At 39.1% G+C, this 9,001-nt stretch overlaps 1 long non-coding RNA gene across 1 annotated transcript; it reads left to right on the top strand.

Moving 5' to 3' along the window:
• The first annotated feature begins 7,717 nt into the window (after positions 1-7,717).
• Positions 7,718-8,937, top strand: LOC121719719. The gene is made up of 2 exons (XR_006034335.1): positions 7,718-7,899; positions 8,789-8,937. It is a non-coding gene; the product is annotated as an uncharacterized LOC121719719 (long non-coding RNA).
• The last annotated feature ends 64 nt before the right edge of the window (positions 8,938-9,001 follow it).

Raw genomic sequence — 9,001 nt, 5'->3', positions numbered from 1 at the left:
AGCTAGAACTGTTAGTGAAGTATGAGAGTGAATAGATGGGGCTGTGTGTCACTAAGTTGTAGTAGCATGCCATGTCCAGTAGGGGGCTTTCAGAACTGTGCTGGTCCCCATTTAGTTGTAGTAGCATATCATGTCCAGTAGGGGGGTTTCAGAACTATGCTCTGATCTCTTCTCTACTTCTTCCTGTGTTGTTGAGCTGTTCCACAGCCACACACACACACACACACACACACACACACACATATCAACACATAAATCATTTTTAGACATGTTCCTGAAGCATGTATCATCCCATATCAGGGGGGGGGGGGTTACTTGTACTTTTACACAAAGAGAGAGAGAGAGAGAGAGAGAGAGAGAGAGAGAGAGAGATTGAATATGTGTTCCATTCTGTATGGTGATCAAAGAGCTTGAACAAGTTGTTGTCCATATGAGGTCTGTTCCTCTGGTCCCAATTTTTTGACCTTTGGTGTAATTCATTTTTTCACGTCTTGCACTCAAACAAAAATGATTATGCTTGTGCAATAGTGTTACAGTAAAAGGAAAAATACAACCAAAGCATAAAAATGACCATGAGCCATTAATATAACGGTCAACAACGTTTTTTTAGTCTGTCAAGCTTTTTTACCACGTTGTGTCAACTTCAACCACTGCACGCTTGCTGTTCATCAGCAGCATTTTGTTTGTCAGTTCAACCACAAAGCCACTAAGAGCCGTGTTCCTCTTCCGTATTGAGTAGAGAGCAACTTGCTCTGCACATACGGCCAGGACTACGACCCATCTGCAACCTTCTATAGTGAGAATTTGCAGCAAAATGATATTTCACAACATAATCAATGCTGAGGTAAATTACTGTCTCTGAGTCTCATAATATAAGCAGTAAAACTGCACTGTGTTTATTAATTCTGCTAACAACATAAGGGAAATTACTGTTTGTCTAATCTACATTTGTGAGCTGCCTTATTAGTAATCTCTTGCATTACTTTTATGCACATTCGAGGTGTTAATAGTAATAGTAGCTGTAATAGTAAAATAAACAATGGGTGCCATAACTGCTGATGTTTGAAGACTTGAGAAACAAAATCATGGTGTGTCATGAGTCATGCTTGGTACATAGTACATACATCAAATAGGAATTAACATGTACACATGTTCAGTGTCAGGATAAATTAAGATTGTTATTCGCTTGTGTAGTGTCATTTCCTTCTATGTGTGAATTAGTCATGTCTGAGAAAACAAGCCATTCTGGAACTGTGGTTGTGGTTGTTCTGTGTCAGCTTTTGCGTGAGAGTAAGAGTGTGTGTGTGTGTGTGTGTGTGTGTGTGTGAAGGGCCGTCGCCTGGGGGGGGGGGGGGGTAACATATTCATTCTGAGTAACGTATTCTGAATACTTGGATTACTTCCGCATTGAATTGCATTTTATAAGTGTAGGAATGCGGCCATCAAACCCTGCTTACTAAACAGGCCTATTCTGGTGTGTTCTTCTGTTCCAAATGGCTGAAGTGTTAGGCCCACATAGGAGAATGTAAAGTCAACTAAGCTACCTGATACAACTACAAAATAGCAAGGTGACCACTAAAACTACAGCAGGCGACTAGGCTAATTAAAACAAACAAACAAAAAAATAGACTACTTTAAGGGCATAGCCAGAAATTATAATTAAGGGCCTGTGCCTGTAAGATTTTTCGGTGGCATCAAAGTAGGCTACAAGTGAGGGGTGCATAGGTGGAACGCAAATGACCTGCAAATGTAAACACTATAGGCTAGGCCTACTGTACAGTCTATCAGTGCTCTCAAAATGTACATGATCGCGTAATGACAATCAAAAACGCACGTAAAAATATGCTACTGGCAAGAACAATTCTTCAGGGGCTGCACCATAATTAATTTTTAAACGTAAATGTAGATCTAATTAGAAAAAAAATGAGCCATAAAGCTATTTTAAGTTAGAATAAAAAAACTTAGAATGCAGTGCTTATTTTAGAGATGGGTTTTATTGTAGGTCTAAATCAACACGTGAACTAGGCTTTGTTCATTGATTAGCAAACTGTGTAACCGATTGGCCGAAGTAGCCTGAGCTATACTTGGGAAAATATAATTTGAACAGACATCAGGAACCACGATCAATGAGGAACAGTGAGTTACCTTCACTTACTTTACTCCTAATTTGCTGTGCAAACAGTCATTTCAGGGTCTCCGATGACGTGTAATGCGCGCTGGCTGCGTTTTGACGGGTGCAATGTGAGGCTAGTCCAAGACGGCTGGGCTTGGATTTAAACATGGAAAGAATTTCATAGATTGCTTTCAGGAGCTTCTGGGAAATGGAGTTGCCTTAATTTATTTAGAGAGTGAATAACCTTATGAAACAGAGAAGTATCATCATGTAATCCATTGATTTCAACAATGTAGCTGTATTCTAAATACCAGCTATTTAAATTGTAACTGTAACGGAATACAGTTACTCATCATTTGTATTCTGAATACGTAACGCCGGTACATGTATTCCGTTACTCCCCAACACTGTTCATAGGCTACATCACAAAATCGCATACAAATGGAAGCCAAACTTTTGTAGACAAAGACAAACACTTTAGGTGTAAGCTTTCAGGTAATGTATTTTTCAATTACTAGAAGGGCGAGCCCACATATCTCTCCTGTAACATGGAGGTGCACAAATAGTTTTTAATAGTGTTTCAACATCGAAAAGCTACGTTCACCCGATGCCAGTCACTAATCGCATTTTCAAAGTTCGGGAAGGTTCATTCAATCTTTTTAAGTTATAAGTGCAGTAGCGTAACACATCTTGGAATTACATCTCGAATAGCCTATAGCAGGGGTCTCAAACTCAAATGAGCTGGGGGCCAATTCTGCCAACGTCATCTGATTGGAGGGCCGGCTATTTCTGAAAATGCAATGTTCTTTTTTTTCAAATACCACACAAAACTGCAAACAGAAAGTGCAAGTGTTTTTATCTAGTTTTAGACACCTGTGCTAGCAACCTTAGCTTATAAATAAAATAATGATAAAATTAACAGGAAAACACCTAAGATGTATACCAACACCTAAGATGTTGTGGTTTAGTAATAGATTACTACAACATAGGCCTACAATAAAGTATTCTGGTCAAACAGTTCCTGTCGCGGGTAATCTGCAGTACCCAGAAGTTCGCATCATATTGCGGGTGACTTTGTAGTTCTTTAGAGCCCTATTTCTACTAGCCCTGCTGTCTGTACCACATCAATTACGGACACTATCATCACGATTACCACTGCAACCTCCAAGCTATGTTGGGCAGAGGGTCAAAACAAGCATGGTATGCTTAGTGGACACCGTTGTATACATGCACCTCCATTCACAGACGCACCATGACTATCACTGTCATAGACGATCGATCATAATCTCCAAAAGGATATTCTCCTTCAGAATTAGAATAGGTGAATAACAAAGCTTACCTAAAACTTCATCACACGTGAACGCTTTTGGTGTAGGCCTATTTCTGCTTAATTTCTGCAACACTATGGCATGCATCGCTTCCGCGTCATTACAAATGCACGTCTTTGTGTTTCTCGTGTGTAATACAAGTATTTCCTGAAAACTTTGCGCAGCGATTTTGGGTTTGAATCAAGCTCTGGATGTCTTGCACATAGTGGAGCAGAGTAGGCCTACAAATGAGATTTGTCACCGTACCTGGATCTATCGTCTATTTTAATCAGTATCGTTGTTTGTCGCAATTAATAGCCTCAAGGGCCGGATTACATTATTATTTTGTCATACGTCGCGGGCCGGAATTGGGTAGGACGCGGGCCGGATTTGGCCCGCGGGCCGGGTGTTTGAGACCCCTGGCCTATAGCCTCAGCTCCTGGAAGAGGTCAGTGCACTATGTCCTGGGACATAACCCCCATTGTGACGGCCCTGTGTGTGTGTGAGAATGAGAGCCTGTGTGTGTCTGTGTGTGTGTGTGTGTGTGTCTGAGAGACTAAAAGAAGGAGAAAGGTTCAGAGGAAAGTACTCCAACACAAAGTCTCTGTCGAGTTGAGTCGGATATTAAGTTGTGTTTTTTTTTGCTTTGAATCTGCATCAGATAATGAGTTTGCAGTCACACACTCACACTCAAACAGTTATAGCCTGGCACACTGTCTACAACATAGATGACCAAATGGGCTAGTTTTCTAGGGTTGTTTATTTAACAATAAGAACATAAACAAAAGGGAAAATAGGACACCAAAGTAAGAAAAACTGCAGGAAGGCATGTTAGCCAGAACACAACTCTCTCCTGAAGTCAAGGGCTGGTGTGTTTTTAAAGGGCTTGCTCCACCCACCCGCAACAGGTCTCACCCGTACACAATTCCAGAGCATGCTACTAAGCAACGCAAACAAACAAACGGGGAAACAGCACCACCAAAGGGTAGAGAAGGGACATAACACACACACGCACACACACTTTTTATGAAGTTATTTTACAATGAAGTATGTAGCATGAAGTATGCTCGTACACAATTAGAGAGCAAGCTACCAAGTAACACAAACAAATGGCACCACCAAAGGGTAGTGGAGGGACATAACACGCGCACACACTTTTTATGAAGTTATTTTACAATGAAGTATGTAGCATGAAGTATGCTCTTACACAGCGACCCGTACACAATTAGAGAGTATTCTACCAAGCAACACAAACAAACAAAGGGTAGTGAAGGGACATAACAGACACAATCACACACACTTTTTATGAAGTTATGAAGTCATATAGGTTTAGTCCGATTTTCCGTCATGGATTCCCGTGACACTGAAAGACCGGGGTACACAAAACTTGGTGGGCATGTAGACCCACATGGATAGCATGGAACCATCGTTTTTTGTTTCGATCTTCTGTAGCCCCCACCCGCTGGACTGGAGGGTAGGGCAGACACAGTTTTCTGTGAATATCTCGAGAACCGTAGGGTTTAGGAGGACCACCTTTTTTTGTATGTTGATCTTATGGGGCCATGTCAACCCTTCACATTACCACTTATTTCATGTATAGCGCCACCTAGTTAAAAATTAAAAAGCAAAACATGAGGTGTTGTAATCACAATATCTCTGGCTGGCATGGTCAAAACTGCACGAAATTGAAAGTGTAGGATCATTATGACACCCTCCGAATGCATGCCAAGTTTCGTGGACTTTCGTTCATGGGGGGGCACAATAAATGAATTTATGTGCACATTTAGTGACCGTACACCAACACAGTTTTCTGTGAATATCTTTGGTGATTGGTCATCCCGTAGGGCCTAGGATGACCAATTTTTTGCGTCAGTTTGCCTCCAGGGGTCATGTTAACCCATTCCATATGCACACATGTGCATAAACAGATATTCACACACACACACATACATTCACAGTAATCATACGTATGACACATACACACACAGTAGACATATGTACACACACACAGGCACACCCACAAGCACATGCACGCACACACACACACACACACACACACAAACATCAATACGTACACGCACACATGCACACAATTCAATAATTTCTCAGAATTATGAACAGGCAAGATGGGGATGGGGTTGTATAAAATGTATTTTACATATGAAATCTATGAACTAATCATGTTTGGTACTTGTTGTCTAGCAGATACCAGTGAGAATTGAGTGTGCATAATGCAATTCAGTGAGACTGTTAGAATCCTATATGCCTTTCACCTTTTGTTTTTAGCCAGCAGCCAGACCAGCAGATACCCTAACTTTGCTGAATTACTGAAGCTAAGCATATGGAGCTAAATTTGTCTCAATAATATTTGTATATGCGCAGATCCACAAATATTTCTTGATTTGCATGTGTGTTTTGATATCTACAAATAAAAAAATCATATTTGTAACTTGTATATTGATTTTTACAAATATAGATGTGCATTTGTAAATAAAATGCCATTTGTAAAACCGAAAATTTCATTTGTGAAATGTGATTCTGCATTTGTGGATCACCAGCACATGCATTCTTCGCATTCCAAAGTTACGTGTTTTTGAGACCTTCTTCACACAAAGTCACACAAATCCACACGTAAATAGGCCTACTTTAATTCACCAGCACACAGAAATCGCAATCTAGTAGATGGCGACATCCACAAATATTTCTTGACTTGCATTCGTGTTTTGATATCCACAAATAAAAAAAATTATATTTGTAACTTGTAAATTGGTTTTCACAATTGTAGATGTATTTGTAAATGAAATTGCATTTTTAAAACTGAAAATTGCCTTTGTGAAATCTAATTTTGCATTTGTGGATCACCAGCACACACAGTTTTCGTTTTCGCATTTGTGGATCACGTATTTTTGAGACAAACTTTGCGACAGAGAAGCCACCCAGATCCACAAGTAGCCTGCTGACACTTTCTAATCCAGTAGATGGCAGTGTTGTTCTATGGGACTCATAACACATAGAGCTAGCGAACCTAGTTCTTAAATCTAACAAGTTATGCCTTTTACAACAAGCTTTTTGATGGAAAAGTGGTGTTTAATTTCTATAATCTTTGTTTAGTAAACACATAAAACCGTCAGTTTGCAAGCGAAATCAAAAAAAATAAATTAGGCCTATTTACGTGTGGATTTGTGTGACTTTCATGTGAAGAACGTCACAAAAACGTAACTTTGGAGCGAAGAATGCGTGTGCTGGTGATCCACAAATGCAGAATCACATTTCACAAATGAAATTTTCAGTTTTTACAAATTTACAAATGCACATCTATATTTGTAAAAATCAATATACGAGTTACAAATATGATTTTTTTTATTTGTAGATATCAAAACACACATGCAAATCAAGAAATATTTGTGGATCCCCCTCTGCGCATATACAAATATTATTGAGAGAAATTTAGCTCTATATAAGCAGGCTTAGTTAGTACTTGGATAAGAAACCTCCTTGGAAGAGTAGGTTCCTGCTGGAAGTGGTGTTGGCCAGTAGGTGACACTCTTCCCTGTGGCCAAAAGCCACCAAACAAATATCAATCCCAATGTCCTATTGCATGAATGTTAAATTGAGGTCCTGACTCACCATGGTTGTTAAAGATCCCTTGGCACTTATCGCAAAGAGTAGGTGGTTCCCTGATTTGCTTTATTTATGTACACATACATAAAGACACACACACATGCGGACACACACAAACACACACACAAAAACACACATACACACACACACACACACACATGCACCCACACATACAAACACGCCTACAGTACATACACAAAAACGCACACACACACACACTCGCACACAAAAAACACACACAAAACACATATACACAAAAACAACCACACACTCTGCAGACACTCAGTTACAAACACACAAAAAAGGAACAAAGTAGGAAATAAACACAATTTGACATGCATGACTTACTTTTCTGGAAAAAAATGTGCTGGTCTGCGGTACACCTAGTTATACAATGAAATATGTAGCATGAAGTACACCCCGTACACAATTAGAGAGCATGCTACCAAGCAACACAAACAAAAGGCACCACCAAAGGGTAGTGGAGGGACATAACAGACACAATCACACACACTTTTTATGAAGTTATTATGTCAGAGGTTAGCATACAGGTGCCTCTGTTGTACTTTACTACTGTGATGGTCCAGGGTTTCAAAGGTCAATGTGCTGTACATACTGATAAACTGAGTGTTATTTCTGTTCATATGTTCATTAATACTGAACTGATCAAGCACTTTAATCACACTTAACAGCTGTTTCTCACATGTCTGAACAATGTTCTCTCTTTTCTCTTATTTTTCTCCACTGTACTGAATGAATGAATGAATGAATGAATGAATGAACCAGTGATGGTGGAAATGGGGCCTTCTGCATCTCTGGTCCTGTTTCTGCTTATTCCTTGTCTCACTATAACCCCAGGTAATCAGATGTGTTTTATGAGAGATGTGAGCTTTGTTTAGAAGGAGTTTGTATGGATGTATCTGTTTGGTGTTAGACCTGACTGATTCTGTCAGGTACTGTGGCATACATTGATATATGCACTGTTAAACATACTTGTTTGCCTGTTAGATAAGATCAGGCTAGTTGTTGATCTGGTTGTTGTGATACAAAACTGGACAGAAACCGCATGGTATGCAGAGTGCACTTCAAATAGTTAGTGTGCAGTCAGGCTCATATAAGATGTGGAAAATATGTAATACTTTTAAAATTTGCAATTACACTTACTTCCTTTAGTACTACACTAACAGAAACATGGATTTCACCTGCTCCTTTTAATAGAGTGAGGGAGAGAGGTTATTGTATGCATGTGCACTATGAGTTTAAATAGAACACACAGCCAAACCTCACAACACAAGACATGGCTGATGTGACCTACAGTTACAGTTAGTTCATGCAACTCGATGGACCAAAGTGAGCTTTATGCTCTAAAATAATTGTAGTGCTTTTGCTCCCACAATGCAGAAGTAAAATAGAGGATAGTGAGACTTTAAAATGAAAATAAATAAATAAATAAATAAATACAGAAGATATCTTAAGAAAACCACAAAATAATAATAATAATAATAATAATAATAATAATAATAATAATAATAATAATAATAATAAATACAAAAATACATGGACGATATCTTATGAAGAGAACAGTGCATTTTCTCTTATTTCTACAGTTTTATTTTTGTATAAATGTAGTGTAGCAGATGAGTTATATAGTGATCACATGAGTGTGTTTTTACACAGTGTTTGGAAAATGTAACTTTTATATTTATTTATTTATCCACGAATAACTGTTTGGGTTTTTGAATTTCAGGTGTTTCTGGTCAGTTGACGTGGGTGACTATGACTCATAACAGTATCTGTGCTGTGACTGGATCATCAGTGGAGATGCCCTGCTCTTTCACTCATCAGCATAAACCTGATCTCATAGTCAATAAAGTCTACTGGGGGATTAATGCCAAACATGGCGTGCCATTAGCTGATCTCTTATATAATCCAGAGTATGTGGGTCGAGTGCAATACAATA

The sequence above is a fragment of the Alosa sapidissima genome, chromosome 9, assembly GCF_018492685.1.
Source record: "Alosa sapidissima isolate fAloSap1 chromosome 9, fAloSap1.pri, whole genome shotgun sequence".
In the NCBI taxonomy this organism is placed as follows: domain Eukaryota; kingdom Metazoa; phylum Chordata; class Actinopteri; order Clupeiformes; family Clupeidae; genus Alosa; species Alosa sapidissima.
This window is presented reverse-complemented; position numbering and strand designations above follow the sequence as displayed.